This window comes from Camelus bactrianus, chromosome 21 (assembly GCF_048773025.1).
Source record: "Camelus bactrianus isolate YW-2024 breed Bactrian camel chromosome 21, ASM4877302v1, whole genome shotgun sequence".
NCBI classification, from domain to species: domain Eukaryota; kingdom Metazoa; phylum Chordata; class Mammalia; order Artiodactyla; family Camelidae; genus Camelus; species Camelus bactrianus.
In genome coordinates, this window is record NC_133559.1 from 2,588,352 (window position 1) to 2,610,946 (window position 22,595).

At 47.6% G+C, this 22,595-nt stretch overlaps 1 long non-coding RNA gene across 1 annotated transcript in view; it reads left to right on the forward strand.

The window, feature by feature from the left end:
* LOC141574339 (uncharacterized) overlaps positions 1–21,943 on the forward strand; it is a 91,305-nt gene extending 69,362 nt beyond the window's left edge. The window contains exons 4-5 of the long non-coding RNA XR_012501246.1: positions 2,361–2,406; positions 21,653–21,943. This is a non-coding gene — a long non-coding RNA (uncharacterized LOC141574339). The remainder of the gene's footprint in view (positions 1–2,360; positions 2,407–21,652) is intronic.
* The last annotated feature ends 652 nt before the right edge of the window (positions 21,944–22,595 follow it).

Here is a 22,595-nt window from a genome sequence, read left to right on the forward strand (position 1 = left end):
TGCTCCAGTGTTCTTCACTTCCTTGGGCCCCAGTTTTAAGAGGACATATCCTAGCCCCCACGCACACACACACACACAAACACACCCACATCCCCCCCCGAAACGAGTGTTCACAAAATGAGCTGTAGGCTCACGGCATGTGCTGCACTGGCATGTTTTGTCTGTTCTGGTCTAGCTGGGCACCTCAGCCTCTGCTTCCCAAGTGTGGTCCACAGACCAGTGGCGCCAGCAGCCCTGGAGAGCCAGAAGCACAGACTCCCAAGCCCGCCCCAGGTCTGCACAAGGACGTCGTTTGAGGAGCACTGGTCTAGTCTATTTCATTTTTTGAAGTTTTAAAACTTTTAATAATTTGGTTGCAACTCTCTAAACGGACTCACCGCTCATTCCTGCCTCATGATCTGAGCTTTAACAAACCTCCTTCAGGACTCTGGAGCCAGGATTCCGAGGGCTTCGAGCAGCTCTGCTGTGAGAAGAAATTAATGTTTGCCTACAACTTGGCCCTTGGGAGACACTTTCCGCAGACCCCTCTGAGGCTCTGGACCAGAAAGGGATTATCTCAGACCCGTACCCCCTCCCTAGTCCCTGCCCCCAACAGCTCCCTCCTCCTCCACCTTCTCCTCCTGGGAGATTCCTCCTCCCACACCCCCCAGAGGTCCCCAGTGCGATCAGAGAGATGAAGTTTTCCCATTCGATGTGGTTTTACAAGCTTCGTTGCAAGTTGGAATTGAAGTACCCGCCCTCTGAAGGGTTTGCAAAGAGTCCTAAAGGTTAGGAGGAGCTGCATGGGGTGGGGGGGCTGACACAGGCCAGGAGCCTGGCCACTTGGTTCACTGACCTTGTGACCTCCCTGGAAGTCCTTCTCCCTGTGGCCTCATCGCTAAGGGCCCTCTCAGTGCCTTTGGATTCAGGACGGTCCCTGGGGCAAGGCTGCCTGGGGGTGACGTGGAATTAAGGAAAATGAGAGGGAAGTATCAGCTGTCGTGGAAAAAGGCTGACCCTTCCCTCCTGGAATGAGAGGTGAGAATAAAACTTAAATGCCTAGAACATCTTCAGACACCCTCACAAGAAAGGCGATTGTCTCCCTCAGCTCAAGATGGATTCAGAAGATACAATGAAGTTATAAATGTATAGACCGCTGGAAATTGAGAAGCATATTGGACCTGCCGGGCTGGAACAGCAGGACAGCTGATTTCCCTTACACGGTGTTTAAATATACTGTAAAGCGTATGCCACCTCACACACTTTTTTACCTTTTTTAAAAGTTCAAAAATCTCTATCTTGCAAAAGAGACAAAAAGCACAAAGAAACAACAAAAATCACCTGTAATCTCTTTATGGAGAGAAAATTACTTACCAGTTTGCTGGAGATCCTCGAGACATTTTCCATGATTTGCACAGACATAAATTTGTGTACATAGAAGAGTTGCCGCCTTGTGGTCTTCGTAAACATAGATGGCATAAAACTGAACACATTCCAGAACCCCCTTTTTTTCCCCAACAATGTCATAGAAATCTTTTTTTTTAAATTGAAGTATAGTTGATTTACAGTATTAATTTCAGGTGTACAGCCTAGTGAGTATTTTTACAGATCACACTCTATTAAAAGTTATAACAGGATAAAGGTTATAATTCCCTGTGCTGTGCGATATACCCTTGTTGCTTTTCTATTTAATATACACAGGAGTTTGTATCTTTTAATTCCATGTCCCTGATTGTCCCCTTTCCCTTCCCTCTTCCCAGTGATCACCACTAGTTTGTTCTCTGTATCTGTGAGTCTGTTTCAGTTTTGCATATGTAACCATTTACATATTCATTTTCTGTATATTCATTTACATATTCATTTGCATATATCTACACATATTTGTGTATTTTTTTTATGTTCCATGTAAAGATTTTTCCATGTCCCCAGTGATTATCGATCTTATTGTTTAAGCCAGGGCTCAGTTTTCCATATGGAAATACCACAGTTTGCTTTCCCATGTCCCTACTGAGAGTCACGTCGGCTACTTCCTGTGTCTTATTATAATAAAAATGTTTGCCATGAGCATCCTTAGACCTACCTCTCTGTGCACATGTGGGTATTTCTTCTCCAGAAATGATTTCTGAAAGTACAGTGTCTGGGTTGTCGCGTCTGTAGGTTTCCAGTTTGCACAGATACTGTCAGGTGCTTCCATAAACGACGTATCCACGTGGGGACGAGCGGTGGCTAGGCTTGCCCCGTCCCCTCCCGAGGCTGGCCGGGACTGTCTCTGCACTATGACTAATGTATGGAGGAACAGCAATACCGTTACTTTAATTGGCCTTTGTGCGCTGATGCGTTCGCACACCTTTTCACGTTTGGTATGTGTGTTCCACTTCCAGGTTCTGCCTCCCACTATCCTTTGAACGGTTCTGCCTGGATGCGTAGGTGAGTGTTTATCTTTTTTAACTCAATTTTTAAGAACGTGTTAAATATTTTGGATGTTGGTCGTTTTCTGTGTTTTATAGTCGGCGAGGACTTTTTCCCAGTTGGTCACTTGAATTTTCACTTCTTTCCTGGTGTTGACTGTTACACGGGTTTTGGACATAGTTTGCATTTGCATTTATATTTTTAAGAAAATGTTGCATTTATATGTTTAAGAAAATGCTCAAAGTCTTCTAAACTATTCCTAATAGTTTTATGGTTTAAGTTTTCTGCTTTTGCTCTTTTGCTAATTGTCTCAACACTGTTTGTTGACTGGTTGTGCCTTTTCCGGACATACTGAAATATCTTTGTCACGTGAGACATCCTCACGTGACCGTGTGTCTCCTGCTGGACCCTCTGTTTTGTGCTATTGGTCTATTTGCTTTATTTCCAAATGTTGAAGAATTTTTTTCAAATACTTTCATGTTAATAATTTGCCAGTTTAGTTTCACTGTGGTCAAAGAATACACTTTGTAAGATTTCAATCTTTTTAAATTTATTGAGACTTGTTTTATGACCTAAAACAGTGGAAGGGAAGGTTTTTCTGTAAAGGGCCAGATTGCAAACATTTTAGGGTTTGCAAGCCAGGTAATATCTCTGTTGCATATTCTTTATTGATTTGTCTAGTTTTATTTCTTTTTTGCAGCCCTTTAAAGATACAAAAACCACGTTTAGGTCACGGGCTATACAAATACAGGTCGTGGTCCAGACTGGCTGGTCTACCTCGGTTGATACTCCACGTGCCCAGGGAAGGCTGTGTGCTCTGCCGTTGTTGGGTAGCACATTCTACCGATGTTGTTTAGGTCAAGTTGGTTTGTAATGTTCAAGTTTTCTGTATCTGCCATGATTGGTTTTGTTTGCTTGTTTTACCAACTACTGAAAGAGGAGTATTGGAATTTCCTGCTGTATTTATGGATTATGGCTTGAACTCTTTCTCCTGTTTGCACTGTCAGTTTTTGTTTCCTGCATTTGGAAGTTTCAAAACGTCATCACTTGGCCTCGTGAATAATGATTACATTGAATTGGTTCATTGAATGAATAACTAAAATGTAATTGATGTATTTCTTATTGGCAATTCTAGCAGGAACTTCTTTAGATTCTGAGTTGTGAAACAGCATTCTGTGGTTTGCAATTCTTCCCGAAACCAGGAGTCAGGACGTTTTCATTGGTCCTCAGTTTTCTCATGTGGAAAAATGGGAATAATCAGGCTTATTGGGAAGATTAAATGGGATGATGGGTGTAGAGCTGATTGCGAGCAGATGCTCAGTGTGTTTTGGTGTTAGGGTTAGAGTCCACACTAGGGTTAGCATTCCTTCCTAAGGCGATAGAGGCAGATATGAGAAAGATTTTGCTAGGATGTGGCTGCAGTTGCCTGGAAAGGATGAGGAACAAACTGGGAGCAACAGCTAGCCAGACTCCAACCACACTACATGGACTGTATTCTGATTTCCACCAACTCTCCAAATATCCTCCATCCCACTCCCTCTGACAACCACAAGAGATGCCACACTCTCCAAAATGTTACATCCTAGGCTGTGTCGTTAATGTGAATAGTTATGAGAATGGCAGTAAAACTAGAGTGTCAGATGGGAGGGACATGGGTGGTGGAATCAACAGACTTGAGCACAATTTCTGATTCAGTGCTTACTGGGTGTATCGGTTACCTTTTGACATGAGAGTGCTGTGTAACAAATAACACAAAACCTCAGCAGGTGGGCATTGCTTGTGTATCTGGGCTGAGCTGGGGGTCAGACAGGCAGCTCTGCTGATCTGGCTGGGTTCGTACACGTGTCTGGGATAGGCAGCAGGGTGGATCTAGGCTGGCTGCCCCTGGGATGCCCACCCAGCTGCACTTGTGTCTCATCTCTAGCAGGCCAGCCTGGGCATGTCCTTGCAGTGGGGCATAGACACAAGAGAGCATGACCCAGTGTGGGAGCCCACATCAAACCTCTCCTTCTCACATGCAGGCTGACAGCCATTGGCCAAAGCAAGTCACGTGGCCCAAGTCAGGGGTGGAGCACGTAGAGGGAGAGCTCTTCACAGATACAGGGCAAAAGCGAAAGTACAGGAAGTAGAGAAGAGTTGGCACCATTGACACCACTACCACCCCAAGTCTGTGATTTCTCAGAGCCGGCTTGTTCCACTGTGACTGGGGGACGTTCTCTACCTTGTATTACTGGTGAGAGGTGAAGATTAGAGAGTGTGTCCAAAGCAGAAAGCATAGCACCTGCCACCAGGGAGATGCCCAGTTAGTGACAGCCCTTCCTTTACTGATGACAATGATTGAGGATGGTAACTGGTCTCACATTCAACACCCCAGGCCTACCTACGTGTATTCTTCATGTCTAAAGAAAACATTTTGTATTTCTTGCAGTCTGATGCTTGGTCTTTCATTTTTAAGGGTATTTTTAAAGAGCAAATGTTTTTAAGTTTGAGTGTTACCACGTTTTTCATTAGTGCATTTTTCTAACATGTCTGAGAAATCTTTGCCTGCCCCAAGTTTGTGAAGATAAATGTTTTATGTTTTCTTTCAGAAGTTTTATAGTTTTAGCCCCTGCATGTAGATCTTAGGTGGATTTACAATTAATTTTTGCATATGGTGTGAGGTAGGGGTCAGAGTTCATTTTTTCCCCAACTTTACTATCTAGTTGCTCTTTACCAGCCTGAGGAAGTTCCTTTCTTGTTCTTATTGGCTGAGTGTTGAATTGTGTCAAATGTTTTTTCCACATCACATCACACACTGAAATACTAACAAACATGAACTGCAGAATTATAGATTGATAATAGTCAGGAGGACTGTGAGATAGATTGATAATAGTCAGTAGGACTATGACTTGGGAATGGAAGGAGAACACAATCCTTTTGGGGGATTTATCACCTCAATTGCTAGAGATACGTGACAGGCAGCCACACGCAAACCCCTCTTCCTCTCCTGCCCAGATCATCATGCTTCCAGCCTCCCTTACAGCGAGCAGGGAGCACGTGATCCAGTTTGGGGCCAATAAGCCATAAGAGCAAGTATGCTATAAGACTGCTGGAAAAGAAGCTTTCTTCCTGGTGAAAAGAGAGAGGTCATTTGTCCATTACCTGACTTTGGAGGAAGTCATGTGAGGATATGATGCTTAAGGGGACACTTGCCACCTTGTGACTATGCTTGAAAGGTCAGGAGACCTTCAGAGATGCTGAATGTTACTGCAAAACAGGCTCCCTCATGGGGTGCTGAAGCTAGACTTCTTTCTTCTAGAGATAATGTATTTCATTACTATGTGTGCCACATTAGTTGGTATTTTATTACCCATAAACCGTATAAGATCCTCCTCCAACCCCTAAACCCCAGCCCAGCCTTGAATGAACCCTTTCTAGAGCGAAGATTCGTCATCCAGTTTTCTCCACACATGGAAATCAGAGGAGGGGCTGGCTGCATACGGTGCAGAGTCATGGGGTGGGACCTACAGGGCACAGGGCACAGGGGAGAGGCTGCCAAGCCTGGAAGCCACAAGTGTGGGTTCTCACACTGCCGGCCAGCCCAGCACCTCTAGGCTCCTTCATCCTCTCCGTGTTCTGTGCTCCTTCCTTTGTTAGAGCCTTCCTTCTGCCTGAAATGCCCCCCTCGACCTCCACCTTTTCCTTTGGCTGGCTGTTCCTACCTCAGGTCTCAGTTTAAAGATTGCTTCCTTGGGGTTGGGGGTTGGGGTTCTTCCAGAACCTCCCTTCTCTCTCAGCACCCTGAAGTTTTCTTCATAGCAATGATCCCAACTGAAATTAAGTATGTGATTTGCTGTAATTTGTCTCCTGCACTGGACTGTAAGCTCCCTGGGGATGGGGATCAGCCCTGCTTGTTGGGGCCCCATGCTCAGCACCTAGGACAGTGCCTGACACATCAGAAGTGTTGAGCACATATCTCTGATTGATTGAATGGCTGATCGATGGGTGGATGGATGGATGGAGGGAGGGATTGGTGGACCGAATGAATGGCACTCCCACCAACTTGCTGTATGACCTTAGGCAAGTCCCTTCCACTTCCTCAGCTGTAGTTTCTCATCTGCACATAAAGAGTCTGAAGGAGGTGGAATCTCAGAGTCCTTCCACCGCCAACTCTTTGTCAGATTAAATCCAGATGCTCGGATGTGGCTTTCTTTTTAAAATTGGCCCTTCCTCCATCTAGCCATTTACTTTACCACTGCTGGCGACCCTGCAATTGTCCCAGAAGCGCATTCCATATAAGCACCCCGGGGAGAGCAGCTGGAGCCAGTCACCTCGACTACCCCGAGATGCTGGTGCAGTGGCTTCCAGACACGGGAAGGCTGCAGTGTTTCGTGGTTTCTCCAAAATGCCAGGTCCCTGGTGCCTTTGTCCTGTGATGGGAAGGCAGGCATTTGGGTGGGTTGGCAGTAGCTGTTGGAGGAGCTGCACCTGTATTTGCCTTCATCCCAGCACATCTGGTCCTTATCACACACGGCAAACAGGGAGTGCCCGCTTTTCAGATGAGAGAGCTGAGCCAGCGCCGTCCCCTGCAAGCCCCAGAGTGGGCGTTCACATCCTGAGCCCCTCTTGGTATGTGGGAAGCTGCCCTAGAAACCCGCAGCGTCTACGTTTGCACCTTAAATTTCCTTATCATAACCCACACTAGAAGCAAAGGCTAAGGAAAGTCCTATCCCTTTTACCTTTTCTTGCTCATTCACGACCCCTCCTCTGGCAGGAATCTTGGAAAAAGGTGACCGTGGACTGAGCCCCGCTGTGCCAGGAGCAGGACTGGGGCCATTCCATGCTTTGTCTCTAATCCCCTCCACAGTTCCTGGCTGTGCATTCTCACCCCTGTTTGACAGATGGAAAAACTGAGGGCCAGAGGCAAGCTCAGACCCGCCCATGTAGCTCTAAGTGGTGGCTCTGAGATTTGAACCCCGATCTGAACCTCTGAGGCTGTGCCTGTGTTCCCTCCAGGCCGCCTGCCCTATGGGGACCGAAGGCAGGGGCCGGATACGGAATCAGAATGTGGAATCAGAACCAAGCAGCCCAGCTGCCGCCTGGCCCGGCCCGGCCCGGCCCCGTGGGTGAGGCAGCGATGCGCAGGGAGACAGGCGGGTGCTCTGGGCTCGCGGCAGCTCTGCCAACCCTCCACCTGAAGCCAGTTCTCTGGGATTGTTGTATCTCTCTCTGAAACAAAGATGATGGCATTTTTTTAATAAATGAGAAGAGAATGTTTCAGAGAAAGGGACTGGGAGGAGTGGGGAATGTGTAAATGGGATGCTTAGCGCTGCTGCAACACTTTGGGCTGGAGGCTAAGGCAGTCTGCAAGCTGCCCCCCACCCCCACCCCAGAGCGGTGACAGAGCTCAGCTGCCTGCTACCTGCATCCTTTGTGACCTGTGAGAAAAGTCAGCTCCGAGGTTTGCCTTCTGTTAGTCTTGAATGAGTTACTTGCAGCTGACAGCACTCCTCACTGATTCGCAGTCCAAGCCACAGACCACCTTTCCCACACACAGCCCCTTCAAAGACTCTCTCGGGGGAAGCTCCAGCTCCTTAGCTCATATTCAGAGCCCCCACCCCACAGACATCTGAACTTCCCCCCACTCGCCTCCCGCAAGCTACCCGGTGCCCTGTGCCTCCCCCTGCAAAGCCCCATAGCAAATTCCGGCTCATCCATTGTCAAGGGCGCCTCAGCCACTGTCTGTTCTCTAGCCGCATGCCCAAATTAAAAACAAGCAAACAAAAATCAGAGAGAATTAGCCTCCCCGCATTTCCAGCTCAACAAATACCATCAAGTGATGGGAGATGAAAATCCAATAGCCAAGCATTCCATCTGAATCAGGAATCTGCAGCCCAGATTCTCCCGGCTAACACATGCCTCCCAGCACCACATCATTACCCAACCCTGCCATTAGGGAAGGCAAACCCGTACTTACAATCAAAATGAACGTAACGTGGAACCAGGGGGCAGCGCGCTTCCAGGAACAGCAGCAGAGCCCGCCCGTCCCCCCGCCGCCCTGCCAGCCCTGGTTCTGCGCTCAGCAGGCATCCCCTGTGATGCCAGGGAATGAACACCTCCTTCCCCCCGCGCCCGGTTCTCCTGCCTCCCGCCGCCCCCTCCCCCGGGGCTTTCCTCTTCTCTGACGCTGGTCTTTGCCTTCCTGCTGCGATCTACTTGGCCTCTGGTGGGGCTGCAGCGGAGAGTCAAGATCACAGGGCTAAAGATTTTATATTTTAGAGTGAACGTGCACATTGTTGGGCCCCGTGCAGGGGAAATAGGAAGCAAGCATTTTCTATTTGGTTTCAAGGAGAGTGAATCAGGCCACCAGCCTGGAGGGCGAACTGGCCACGTGTAGCCAATCCCTCACGACATGTGCATCCGTTGGCCGGCAAGTCCACCTCCAATAATGTCATCTAAGGAAAAATCGGAGATTACACACAAGTGGGTGTATGTGGATGCAAAAATGAACTGTTATTTTTATAGCAAAGCACTGGGAACACCTGAGATTACAACAACATGGAATTGTTATATTGGGAAGTGATAAAAACAAGAAAGAGATGCAACCATTAAGATGCATCTTTGTGAAAAATAGTTAAAACTGAGAAAAATTAATGATAGTTCCATTCATATACCTGAATGAAACGTGCCAACTGAAATAAGTAATAGAATGAGACACGTTGCTGGCTACAACTTTCATCATCTAAGCACTCGTGTAAAAAGAACGCAGTGTGCCTTTCACTGGATGCACCGGATAACAGACTCTTCCATGCTGCTCGCTACATGCAGGGTGGGTGCTGTCCGAAGGTCCCTGATATCTAAGTAACACATCCTAAGTGCATGCGTGCATTCATTCAGCGACCACAGCAACCCTCTAAGGTGTATGTCTAAGCATAGCAATTAGTGTTATTTATTTTAATACAGTTACTACTTTAAATGCCATTATTTTGTAAACTGAGGCTTCATGTCACAGCTAATCAGTATCAGATCTGGGTTACAAAACCAGAACATCCAGCTCTTTAGCTGAAGGCAGCGAACAAAAATGTTCACATCAAACATGTTAGGGTGATCGTCAGTACAGAACGGGATGAGGGCTTGGAGGACAAGAAGGAATAGCAAGCAAGCCAAGAAGAGAGGGTCTTGCCCAGTGCGCTAACACCACCCTCTCCACGAGGCCCAAGGAAGGAAGGGAAGACGGAAGATGTACATGGACACAGGTGTGGGTGAAGGTGTAGGCTACGTATAAACGTGTACAAGGTTTGCGAGTCTGCATATGTATGTTAACTCTGGCGCTTCCCCGCTTCCTAGGAGCAATGTCGTGCCTCGGAACCCCGTATCCCCCGCCCGCCCACCTCTTCACCCTGGTCACAGCTGACTTGGTCAGGGCTGAGCACAATCCATAGGAAAAATAATGTACAAGCTAGCCAGCGATCTCTAACCTCAGAAATGCTCAAAAAGGTTATGTGAATCCCTCCAAGTCCAGAGAATTTGAACTTGAAAACATGGAAAGAATCTTCCAGTGATGGCAGAGCCGGAGCATAGACAGGGCGATGTGGACGGTGCTGAGGGGGCTGCCGTGGGGCAGTCCAAGGGACAGGGGTGTGCCTTCCACAGATGCTGTGAGGTGGGCTGACAAAGGCCTAGGTTGTGCAGAAAGTGGAAGAATAAAACCTCAGAGAGGCAAATGAAAGGGGCAGAGAAAGAGAGAGAGAGAGAAGGAAGGGGGTGAGAGAGACAGAGAGAGAGGTATCTCACCACACTGAGCCCTCCCAGGTCCAGGCATTCTGAATCTAAGCCCATTCAATCCTAACAGCAGCCCTCTAAGCAAACAAGCCAAAAACTGGCAAATACCAAACGTTATCTGTTTTGTTAACTGTGCAACGCATCATTATTTTGTGAGCCACAGAAATCCATTGCAAAATAATCTGTAAGATGCCATGAATTGTACAATGCTCCCAGATTTCAGAGATGCTAAACAGTGGGGAAATGGGCATCTTAGAATAGACAGATTTTGAAGTGTGCAACTACTCTCCTCTTCCCCTATCCCTGGCACACATTACTAATCAATCATGGCACTGTTTTCTGCCAGGTCCGGGTGTGGTCTCAGCACATCATGCCAGGAAGGACCAACCAGTCTAAGTAGGCATATGAAAGGAGACCAATCTGTGAGCCCTGGTCTGGGCCTCTGGTTTCTTGGATGAGTTCATGAGGAAGCCACTCCCACAGTGGGGTGGGGGGCCCTGGGGACAAATCTCTGCTTCCTGTCCTAGAAAAATAAGTCAATGATGTAGGGAGGCCTCCTAGAAAATAATTTGTTGGATACATCCATTTTGTTTATTTATTTTTAACATTTTTTATTGATTTCTAGTCATTTTACAATGTTGTGTCAAATTCCAGTTTAGAGCACAATTTTTCAGTTATACATGAACATATATATATATTCATTGTCACATTTTTTTCTCTGTGAGCTACCATAATATCTTGTGCTATACAGTATAATCTTGTTTATCTATTCTACATTTTGAAATCCCAGTCTATCTCTCCCCATCCCCCGCCCCCTTGGCAACCACAAGTTTGTATTCTATGTCTGTGAGTCTGTTTCTGTTTTGTATTTATGCTTTGTTTGTTTGTTTGTTTGTTTAGATTCCACATATGAGCACTCTCATATGGTATTTTTCTTTCTCTTTCTGGCTTACTTCACTTAGAATGACATTCTCCAGGAGCATCCATGTTGCTGCAAATGGCATTATGTTGTCAGTTTTTATGGCTGAGTAGTATTCCCTTGTATAAATATACCACATCTTCTTTATCCAGTCATCCGTTGATGGACATTTAGGCTGTCTCCATGTCTTGGCTATTGTAAATAGTGCTGCTATGAACATTAGGGTGTGGGTGTCATCCTGAAGTAGGGTTCCTTCTGGATATATGCCCAGGAGCAGGATTCCTGGGTCATACGGTAAGTCTATTCCCAGTCTTTTGAGGAATCTCCATACTGTTTTCCACAGTGGCTGCACCAAACTACATTCCCACCAGCAGTGAAGGAGGGTTCCCTTTTCTCCACAGCCTCTCCAGCATTTGTCATTTGTGGATTTTTGAATGATGGCCATTCTGACTGGTATGAGGTGATACCTCATTGTAGTTTTGATTTGCATTTCTCTGATAATTAGTGATAATGAGCATTTTTTCATGTGCGTATTGATCATTTGTATTTCCTCCTTGGAGAATTGCTTGTTTAGATCTTCTGCCCATTTTTGGATTGGGTTGTTTGTTTTTTTCTTATTAAGTCGTATGAGCTGCTTATATATTCTGGAGATCAAGCCTTTGTCGGTTTCATTTGCAAAAATTTTCTCCCATTCCGTAGGTTGTCGTTTTATTTTACTTATGGTTTCCTTTGCTGTGCGGAAGCTTGTAAGTTTCATCAGGTCCCATTTGTTTGTTCTTGCTTTTATTTCTATTGCTTAAGTAGGCTGTTCTAGGAGAACATTTTTGAGATGTATGTCAGATAATGTTTTGCCTATATTTTCTTCTAGGAGGTTTATTGTATCTTGTCTTATGTTTAAGCCTTTGATCCATTTTGAGTTTATTTTTGTGTATGGTGTAAGGGAGTGTTCTAGCTTCATTGCTTTACATGCTGCTGTCCAGTTTTCCCAACACCATTTGCTGAAGAGACTGTCTTTATTCCATTGTATATTCTTGCCTCCTTTGTCGAAGATGAGTTGACCAAAAGTTTGCGGGTTCATTTCTGGGCTCTCTATTCTGTTCCATTGGTCTATATGTCTGTTTTGGTACCAATACCATGCTGTCTTGATGACTGTAGCTCTATAGTATTGTCTGAAGTCTGGGAGAGTTATTCCTCCAGCCTCTTTCTTTCTCTTCAGTAATGCTTTGGCAATTCTAGGTCTTTGATGGTTCCATATAAATTTTATTATGATTTGTTCTAGTTCTGTGAAATATGTCCTGGGTAATTTGATAGGGATTGAATTAAATCTGTAGATTGCCTTGGGCAGTGTGACCATTTTAACAGTATTGATTCTTCCAATCCAAGAGCATGGGATATCTTTCCATTTTGTAAAGTCTTCTTTAATTTCCTTCATCAGTGGTTTATAGTTTTCTGTGTATAATTCTTTCACCTCCTTAGTTAAATTTATTCCTAGATATTTTATTACTTTGGGTGCTATTTTAAAGGGGATTGTTTCTTTACTTTCTTTTTCTGTTGATTCATCGTTAGTGTAAAGAAATGCAACTGATTTTTGAACGTTAATTTTGTAACCTGCTACCTTGTTGAATTCTTCAATCAGCTCTAGTAGCTTTTGTGTGGACCTTTTAGGGTTTTCTATGTATAGTAATGTGCCGTCAGCATATAGTGACATTTTACCTCTTCTTTTCCAATTTGGACCCCTTTTATTTCTCTCTCTTGCCTGATTGCTGTGGCTAGGACTTCCAAGACTATGTTGAACAGGAGTGGTGATAGTGCGCATCCTTGTCTTGTCCCAGATTTTAGTGGGAAGCTTTTGAGTTTTTCACCGTTGAGTACTATGCTGGCTGTAGGTTTGTCATATATAGCTTTTATGATGTTGAGATATGTTCCCTCAGTACCCACTTTGGTGAGAGTTTTTATCATAAATGGGTGTTGAATTTTATCAAATGCTTTTTCTGCATCTATTGAGATGATCTTGTGGTTTTTGTCCTTTCTCTTGTTGATGTGATGTATTACATTGATTGATTTGCGTATGTTGAACCATCCTTGTGTCCCTGGGATGAACCCCACTTGGTCATGATGTATAATCTTTTTTATGTGTTGTTGGATTCTATTTGCTAATATTTTGGTGAGGATTTTTGCATCTATGTTCATCAGTGATATTGGCCTATAATTCTCTTTTTTTGTAGTGTCTTTGCCTGGTTTTGGTATCAGGGTGATGGTGGCTTCATAGAATGAGTTTGGGAGTATTCCCTCCTTTTCAATCATCTGTAAGAGTTTGAGAAGGACTGGTATGAGTTCTCCTTTGTATGTTTGGTAGAATTCCCCAGTGAAGCCGTCCAGTCCTGGACTTTTATTTGTAGGGAGGTTTTTAAATTGCTATTTCAATTTCATTTCTAGTGATCGGATTGTTCAAGTGGTCAGTTTCTTTTTGATTTCAGTCGTGGTGGACTGTATTTTTCCAGAAACTTGTCCATTTCCTCTAGGTTGTCCAGTTTGGTTCCGTATAGTTTTTCATAATATTCTTGTATGATATTCTGTATTTCTATGTTATTTGTTGTAATTTCTCCATTTTCCTTTCTTATTTTGCTAATTTGTGCTCTCTCTTTTTTCTTCTTTGTGAGTTTGGCCAGAGGTTTGTCGATCTTACTTACTTTTCCAAAAAACCGGCTTTTGGTTTGATTGATTTTTTCTATGGTTTTTTAATCTCTATTTTATTTATTTCCTCCCTGATCTTTATAATTTCCTTCCTTCTGCTGCCTTTTGGGGACTTATGTTCTTCTTTTCTAGTTCCTTCAGCTGATGGGTTAAATTGTTTATTTGAGATTGTTCTTCTTTCTTGAGGAAGGCCTGTATCGCTACAAACTTCCCTCTTAGCACTGCCTTTGCTGTGTCCCATAAATTTTGTGTGGTTGTGCATTCATTTTCATTTGTCTCCAGGTATTTTTTAATTTCAGCTTTGATTTCCTCATTGACCCATTGGTTTTTTAATAGCATATTGTTTAATCTCTATGCTTTCCTTTTTATCTCCTTTGTTTCTTTGTTGTTGATTTCTAGTTTCATGGCATTGTGGTCAGTAAAGATGCTTGAGATAATTTCTGTCTTCTTAAAATTGTTGAGGTTTCTTTTGTGCCCAAGTACATGATTGATCCTGGAAAATGTTCCGTATGCACTTGAAAAGAATGTATATCCTATTTTGGGGGGGTGTAATGCTCTGAAAATATCCTCCAAATCTAATTTTTCTATTGTATTATTTAATTTCTCTGTTGCTTTATTTATTTTCTGTCTGGAAGATCAGTCTAGTGATGTTAATGCAGTGTTAAAATCTCCAACTATGACTGTATTCCCATCAATGTCCCCCTTTATCTCTGTTAGGAATTGTTTTATGTATTTAGGTGCTCCTATATTGGGTGCATATATATTAACGCGTGTAATATCCTCATCTTGTATCACTCCTTTAATCATTATAAAATGTCTTTCTTTACCTTTGTTTTAAAGTCTATTTTGTCTGAAATCAGTACTGCTACACCTGCTGGATACCCCCACTCTAAATAGTCCTCCACTTAGTCTGCCTCTTCCCTCCTGAGGAAGGTCTCTCAAATGAGCTCTCACAGGTGACTGTTCAACGTCTTGAGATTGCTTCTCAAATACCATGTAAAGCACAGATAATTTTAGCAAGAACTAATACCGTATTAGCCGTTAGCAACACAAAATCAAGAAGGCACACACACGCACGCAAACTCGGCCATCCTCAGGCAGGGTCTGTCTTCTCTGAGGTTTTCATTAAGCTCATTTTGTCCTCTGCTAGCAAACAGATACCGGAAGCTGTCTGAGGACTCAGAGAGCCCTTAAAAGACAAGGGTGCTCACCAGAGGTTCTGTCTGCCCCCTGAGGACCCAGCCCCTTACATTTGGGCAGAGCCACGCGGTAGTGCTGGCGGTGGGTGGGAGGGATGCATCACTTCTGGTGTGGGGCTCAGGAGAGGCGGGAGCACCCGTCACTTCCTGTTTGAGGCTCAGGAGAGAAGGGAGAATTGCATCACTTCCAGTGTGGGGCTCAGGAGAGGCAGGAGAGTTGCGTCACTTCCAGTGTGAGGCTCCAGAGTGCTGTTCCATGACCCTCCTGGTGTCCTTTCCCCACCTCGGTGACCGCAGAGACTTTGTGATGAGGTGGCAGAGCCAAAACTCCCCACACAAAGGACTGGACCCACCGCAGACTCTGTGTAGGTGAGAAATAGGTCTTGGTTGTGCAGAGCCACTGCAACTGGGGGCTACTTGTCACCCAGCACGGCTGGTCTATCTTGACTCATACATGGAGGAGATTCCTTTCTCTTGATGAACTTTTTAGTGACGCAGGGAAATAGCAGCTTGGTTTTCCTCCTGGAAAATGGCCTGGCCTCTCACTGCAGGAAGCAGCTTTTAAAAGGAGGCACTCCAGGTGTGAAGGCAGTGGCTTTAGGTGTCTGAAGATCCAGACTCAAAAATTGTACTGCGGAGCTTGTACCACATTCTGTGGGTCAAAGGATGAAACAAAACCCCTCTTTCCCTGTGGGACCCCAGGCATTGTTAACTTTAGGTCTGTATGTAGCCTTGGCCTCCTATGCCCTACTGCCCTGCTCCCGCTTAGCAGAGCCCCTCCCTGGCATTACCTGGACTGGTCACTTTCCGCCATGAGAAAGGACATGTCCGTCCCAAGGCTCTCTTGGTTTTGCCTTCAGCCTGGCTGGTACCCCCCGCCCACCGCCCCTATTAACATGCGTCTTAAACTGTTACTCGTGTAGCCTTTGTACCGTGCTAGGCCGGTTTGGCTGTAGATCCCAGAAGTTTATTTCTCTTCTTTTTCTCTCTTATTCTTGGGAAAAAAAAAGAAACTTGACCTTGAAAACTCAAAGCACTTCACCAGTATTGACAGTTTGTCTCCATCAACCAGTTAGCATTGGGACAACATTCCCAGGGGAATGCGAAATTGAGTGTATAAAGTGGTTAAACTAAACCGTGAGCCTGGGAGCCAGCCCTCGGGGGCCTCTTGTCAGCGCTGTGGGTCTGTGTGGTCCTGGGGGACACCCGTCTGTGATCCCCCACCCCGTTTCCCAGCGGAAGTATAAATAACAACGTCCTTTCCTGCTTGAGGCTTTCCCCTCCCTGAAACTCAAATGTTGGGCTAAAAATATTTGGTCAAATGTGAAAATAAAACCATAGAAGGTCACAGCCACACGAGAGTCTCTCTTCCTCCGTGCGTGCATTGCAGAGTCCCTGGAGCAGTGACTGATGGCTGGAGACCAGGGTTCTAATCCAGCCTGGGCTCTGCACAAGTCACATGACCTCACTGGGTCCCAATTTCGTGTAAGCAGAGAGAAGAATGCTGACCCAGATTAGCGGTTCTCAACCCTGGTGGCACTCAGAGTCATCTGGGAGGATGTTTTAAAATGCTGGTGCCCACACCCCGCCACGGACCCATTGCATCCAAACTTCTGGGTACAGGGCCTGGGTCTTGGACTTTTTAAAAATTCCTTAAGTGATTCCCAGTGTGCAGCGAGGATTAAAGACCTTTGAGTTGGGTTCATGGTTTTAAAACTGTTTTCAATCAGAGATTCACGTCTTTAAACAAAACTTACACTAGAGGCCCCGTGAGTGGGGCAAGTGCACGTGCAGCGGTTCGGTGGGGGCAGGAGAGAGGCCCAAGGTTCCGCCCGCTCAGCCTCTGGTCCCCTCGCCTCCCAGCCCTGGAACCTGCCGTGGGGGCCCATGGGATTCTTGGAAGCCCTTCCAAGCCCTGGAACCCAGGAGGGCTGCTAAACACAGGTTAAAAACTGCTGGAGAGTCCGCGACCTCCGAGACTGATGTTTAAAGAACTAAACTTCTGAATCACGTGAGAACAGTCCACATCTGGAGTGCTATCTGGATCATAAATATCCTCCCTCCCAAATCTACGTGCTTGATGAAACCCAGTTTCCGCCCTGTTTCGTGTCTGGTTGTGGAACCAGGGACCAAACTGGCCAACAGTGAGGACATTCCTCCAGCTGCTGACTCCCCTGGTGCTGTCACCGGCCACTGGGCTGCCCCAGGACCATTTCTCCCAGAGGCCAAGGGGAAGGAGTCCGCAGGGCTCTTAGTCTGCCTGGCGGTGGGGTAGGAATGGCTTCATCAGAAAGACCCCTGGAACCAAGCAGCTGGCGCTTTGCAGGGGAGTTTGTTTGTGTTACACAGGAAGTGCAGGGAACCCATTTTTCAGACTCAATGGTGATCACTTTTGTCAATATCAGACCCCAATCAGGAAGTCCCAGGTCTACCCCCAAAGTGTTTAAAACAAACTTCCCTTCACTGTACAAGATCAGAAAACACAAAGGTGCCAAATACAGCCCTGAAGGAGCAGGGCCAGAGTCTCTCCTGGGTGAATGTCAAGTAGCACGTGGAGGAGTAAGACACGGAGCCCTTCCTCGGACGACAAGAAAAGTCAGACTGGGGTGACGCTCTTGAGGCATCTGTCCCGCTGGCAACATTTCAGTGGCCACAAAAAAACTCAGTAATCAAGGTTAAACGTATTTTAATACAGCATTTTTTTTAAAAATCAAAATGAATACCAACTATTCCATGAAAAATGAAGTATCAGCAGTTTACAAGGAAGCTCAGTACTCCCGATTGTTCTTGTTGCCATGGGCGCCGCTGTCAGTAGCGCAGCCCCGCTTGGTACTGACAGTCCTTTGGAAGGAAGCAGAGAGAGCCCCACTTGGCCCATGACTAGTGACGATTCCACTGAAAGGGAACCAAAGCCGTGTCACTGTCCTCACCTGCGCTGCCACCAGCCATCACTGTCATCGTCACCCGAGAGTTATGACAACTGAGGACTTGCCATAATCTAAACATTTAGCCAGTATCATCTGCACTAACTTTTCACAACCATCCTGAGAAGAAGAAATTTATGACCATTTTACAGATAAAGAAACTGAGGCCTCAAGAGGAAAGCAATTTACCTAAGTGTGAGAGATGGAAATGTGGAGCCATCTGCAGAAAACCCTCTGCAGAACCCAGCCTGGGGAGAAGCCTCCAGGCCAGACAAGAAGAGAGTCATCCTGGCCAAGGTTTTCCCCAGTTCCTCAGCCAGGAGTAACTGGACATTAACACCCACAAGGCCCCTGCGCAGCACTGATAGTCGCCGTTCTTAATTGTGCTCACCGTAACTTTGTAGGAAACAGGATACAGTGTCTACACTGTGAGGCACTGGGGCAGAGCCCTTCGGCTTTGCAAGTCAGCTTGCTCTGCTGTGAAACCAGAGGCAGGCCTGACTGATCTCTGAGCATCTCAGGACCTTAAGGAGTCGATTCCCCAGCCATCCACCTCATCTATGGCCGCTCCTGGCCTCGTGGGGCAAGTCCCCACCTCCGGCTGTGAGGTTGCACCTGGAATTATCTGGGCCTTTCCCGGGAAGGGAAGCGATGGCCCCGAGGCTGAGGAGAAGACTGTCAGCTTCGTCTTTAGTCTCTCATAACTTTTAGGCAAGCTTTATAAAGCTTCGCGGTGGAGGAGCCCTCCCTGCCCTGACCATCGCAGCCTCGACTCTGGGGGGCCTGCCAGGCAGGCAGCCCCCTTGCCAAACGTTGATTCAAGAGGGTGTTTCTGACGCAAGTTCCTGCACGATCCGTTTGTTTCAAGCGCAGCTGCAGAGCCGCCCTGCATACCCCTCTTGTCTGCTCCTCCAGCAGAGACCCGATGACACGGAAGACACAGGAGTGACAGGGAGAGGAACAGAAGGCCGTGCTCGGCCCAGGGGCCCCTGTCGTCGAGAAGACAAAGGAGCAAAGTCTCAGGAAGAGAGGGGCTGTCTGCGACAGCGGGAGGGGGGTTTCTCCGCCCTCAGCTCCTTCCCAAACCCACTTTATTTTATTGTTCGAAGAATTTCCAGGAGTCTGGTTAACAGGCCTGATGCCTTATATAGCTTGGATATATACAAAAGCAAATGGTCTTAAAATGAACAGAAACAGTGAATGTTACTTAGCACAGAATCCAAGTCTCAGGTAGCTGAGCTCTGTGTTTGTCCAACGTGTTTCAGCTGCAAGTATCGGAATCAGCCTGGATGGTTCAGGGCAGTGTGATGGACTGTGTGGGTGACAGTGAGTGCTCTTAGCAGCGTCTGCGTTCTTCCTTCCTCCTGGGCACATGGCAGACTGCATTTTCTAGAAGCCTTGCAGTTGGAAGCCGTCAATGGTTTATGGGAAGGGGGGATGCATCCCCTCCCCGCAGTTATCCATTCCTCCTCAGCACTGCCCTTCCCTCCGGGGACCCAGAGGGGCCAGAGCCACAGGAATCAATCTTTTCTCACAATCTGCCCAGCAATCTTCAGCAACCTCAGGGCTCAATTCAACTGTCATCTCCTCCTTGAAGCCCTCCCTGATCCTCCAGGGAGGAGAAGCCACTCCCACAAGTCTATGCACCGGGACTCATGCACCTGTGGCCACCTTTGCAAATTACCACCAACTGGTCAGCTTAAAACAAGAGAAATATACTCCCTCCTGGTTCAGGAGACCAGAAGTATAAAATCAAGGTGTCAGCAGGGCCACACTCTCCCTGAAGACTCAGAGGGAGAATTCCTTCCACGCCTTTGTCTCAGCTCCCCATGTTGCTGGCGTCCTTGGCGGCCCCTTGGCTCGTAGACTCATCATTTCAGCCTCTGCCTCCATAGTCCCACCACCTTTTCCCAGTGCGTCTGCCTCTGTATGTCCTTTCTGTCTCTTATACAGACACTCTCGTGGAACTTACAGCCACCCTAATCCGGGACGATCTCATCTCAATTCTTAACTTAAACACACCTGCAAAGATGTTATTTCCAAATAAATCACATCTTCACTTATTTGTTCATATTCTAGAAGAACGTGGATTAGGGTGGGGGGACACTGTCTTACCCACTGCACATCCCTTTGATTGCAGTGCTCATTTGTGACTATTGTGCATCTGCCTCAGGTGACAACCACATCCCTGAGAGGCAGGCTGTCCCATCCTCACTCTGTGTCCACACTGTCTTGCTCGGAGCTCTGTGGACCGAAGCTCCAGGCAGACGCCTGTGAACTGAGTGACGGATGAGCGATCAGAGTCCCTTCGCAGGTGTCGTCCTGCAAGCCTCCCGGTGGCGACCTCTTCTGTCTCGGGGGCCTGCCCATTCACCTAAACAGCCTGCTGAGTTCTCCCATCCTAAGGGGCCTGGGAGGAACCAAGAGCAGAGGGAGAACGTTAAGTTGTTTAATGGCCATTCAGCGTCCTTTCCTTTTGTGGGGTTCCAGAAACTCTCCAAGCCAACTGCCAGGGTGATTTAGGAAGTCTCAGGAACGCGAGGCTCTGTGGCGAAGAGCCTGGTGGGAAAGGCTGGCTCTGTGCTTCTCTGTGTGGGCTGTGCGGGCCTGCTGTGAGCATTTTCCAGGAAGAGATGGAGAGCAAAAGTTGGGTGACTTTTTATGAGTGTTTGTTCCAGCTGTTGGTTGGCGATTTGGTTTTTGGCGCAGCTGGGGCCAGGCAGCAAGGCCTCGGAATCCCAACCTGCTTTGCAACCTGTTTTACAGCTAATTACCAAGAAATGACGTGGCCTGTGGGTTGGGTAATCCCTCCAAAACCCGAATGTCCCCCAGAGCGACGAATCCCCCACCTGTTGGCTCTTGGAGTCACCTGGGTTCCGAGGACCTCTGTGAGCCCACACCCCGAGGTCTGCGGGTCTTTCTGGGGCTCTCCAGAGATGCCTAAATGGGGCTGCCCCCCAGGCCTCCCTGTTCTGCTTCTCCGGTCCCCTTGCTGATGCCAGTTTGCTGCCCAGACCTGTCTCCTGGGTTCCCGAGGCCGAGCAGCCCTCGAGAGCTGATGAGTTCACTCTGCTGTCCGCTGTGCAGAGCCGGGGCCCATTCCTCCAGCCTCCTGTGTCAGCCAGGGACCCAGGCTCCATCCATCCCATTGGGTCTCCAGTGTTTGGTCCCTGTCTCCTGGTAGCTGGGGAACAAGAGGAAGTGGCAGGAAGGCGATTCCCTGAGAAGAAACAGTGCAGAAGCTGCCCAGTTCCTTCCACTCTGGTCGTCAAGTTGCAAGCTTGGCCTCAGGCCTCCACCTCACTTTCAGGGAGGCTCTATAGACAACAGGTTTCTCCTGTAGAGCACAGGAAACTATATTCAATATCTTGTAATAACGTCTAATGAAAAGGAATATGAAAGCGAATATACGCATGTGTGTATATGACTGAACGTGATGCTGTGCGCCAGAAATTGACACAACACTGTACGCTGACAATACTTCAATTGGAAAAAAAATGGGAGGCTGTAGATGGGTGGCCTTGGGCCTGATTACAACTCAGGGCACTTTGTTAATACAGGCCAACCTTGTTTTATTGCACTTTGCTTTACTGTGCTTCGCAGACATTGCACTTTTTTACAAATTGCAGGTTTGTGGCAATACTGTGTCAAGCAAGTCTGTTGGTGCCATCTTTCCAACAGTATGTGCTCGCTTGGTGTCTCTGTGTCACATTGTGGTAATTCTCACACTATTTCAGACTTTTTCATTATTTTTATTTTTGTTGCAGTGATCAGTGACCTTAGATGTTACTACTGTAATTGGGGCACTATGAAGCACACCCGCTTAGGCTACAAACCTAATCAGTAAGTGTCCTGTGTGTCCTGACTGCTCGACCAACCGGCCGTCCCCCCATCTCTCTCCTTCTCCTTGGGCCTCCCTGTTCCTTGAGACACAATGTTGAAATTAGGCCAATTAATGACCCTGCAATGGCCTCCTAGAGTTGAACATCTCTCACTTTAAATCAAAGGCTAGATCAAGTTTAGTGAGGAAGGCATATCAAAAGTCAAGACAGGCCAAAAACTAGGCCTCTCACCCCGGCGAGGCAGCCGAGCGCCTGCCGCCCAGGAGGAGTCCTCGAAGGGGGTAAGCGCTGCGCCGGCGGGCGCGCTGCAGGAAGGGGGTCCGAGGGGCCGGGACACAGCTCCCCCTTAAGCCGGCGCCCCGCCCAGCGCCGGGCCCCGCTCGCTCTGCTCCGGCAAGGCCGCGGGAGGGGAGGCCGCCGCAGACGGCGTGGGGCTGCCGGCGCCCGCCTCCCGAGGCGGCAGGGAGGCCGCCGCCCCGACGCGCGGCCGAGGCTCCGGCGCCGAGCCCGCTCGGCTCGTCCGCTAAGGGGCTGGGGCAGCACAGCACCCACCCCCACCCCCACCCCCACCGCAGGAAGACGCCCCCGGGGCTCCGGCGGCGAGAGGAGGGGTCGGGGCCTGGCTTCGGAGCGCCCCGGGCCAGGCGGCCCTCCCGCTGGCGCTGCCGCCGCCGGTGACCGGAAGCTGAAGCCAGTGCCCGCCGACCCTTCCGAGACCCCCAGGGCCCTGAAGAAGGGCGCTGAATCTACCCTGCCTGTGCCCCAGAAATGGACCCACGAAGCCTGGACGACAGCGCGTCTGTTTACAACATGGTTTAGTGCAAGGTTTTGGTTCCACTGTTGAGACCCGAGGCTCAAATAAAAGAGA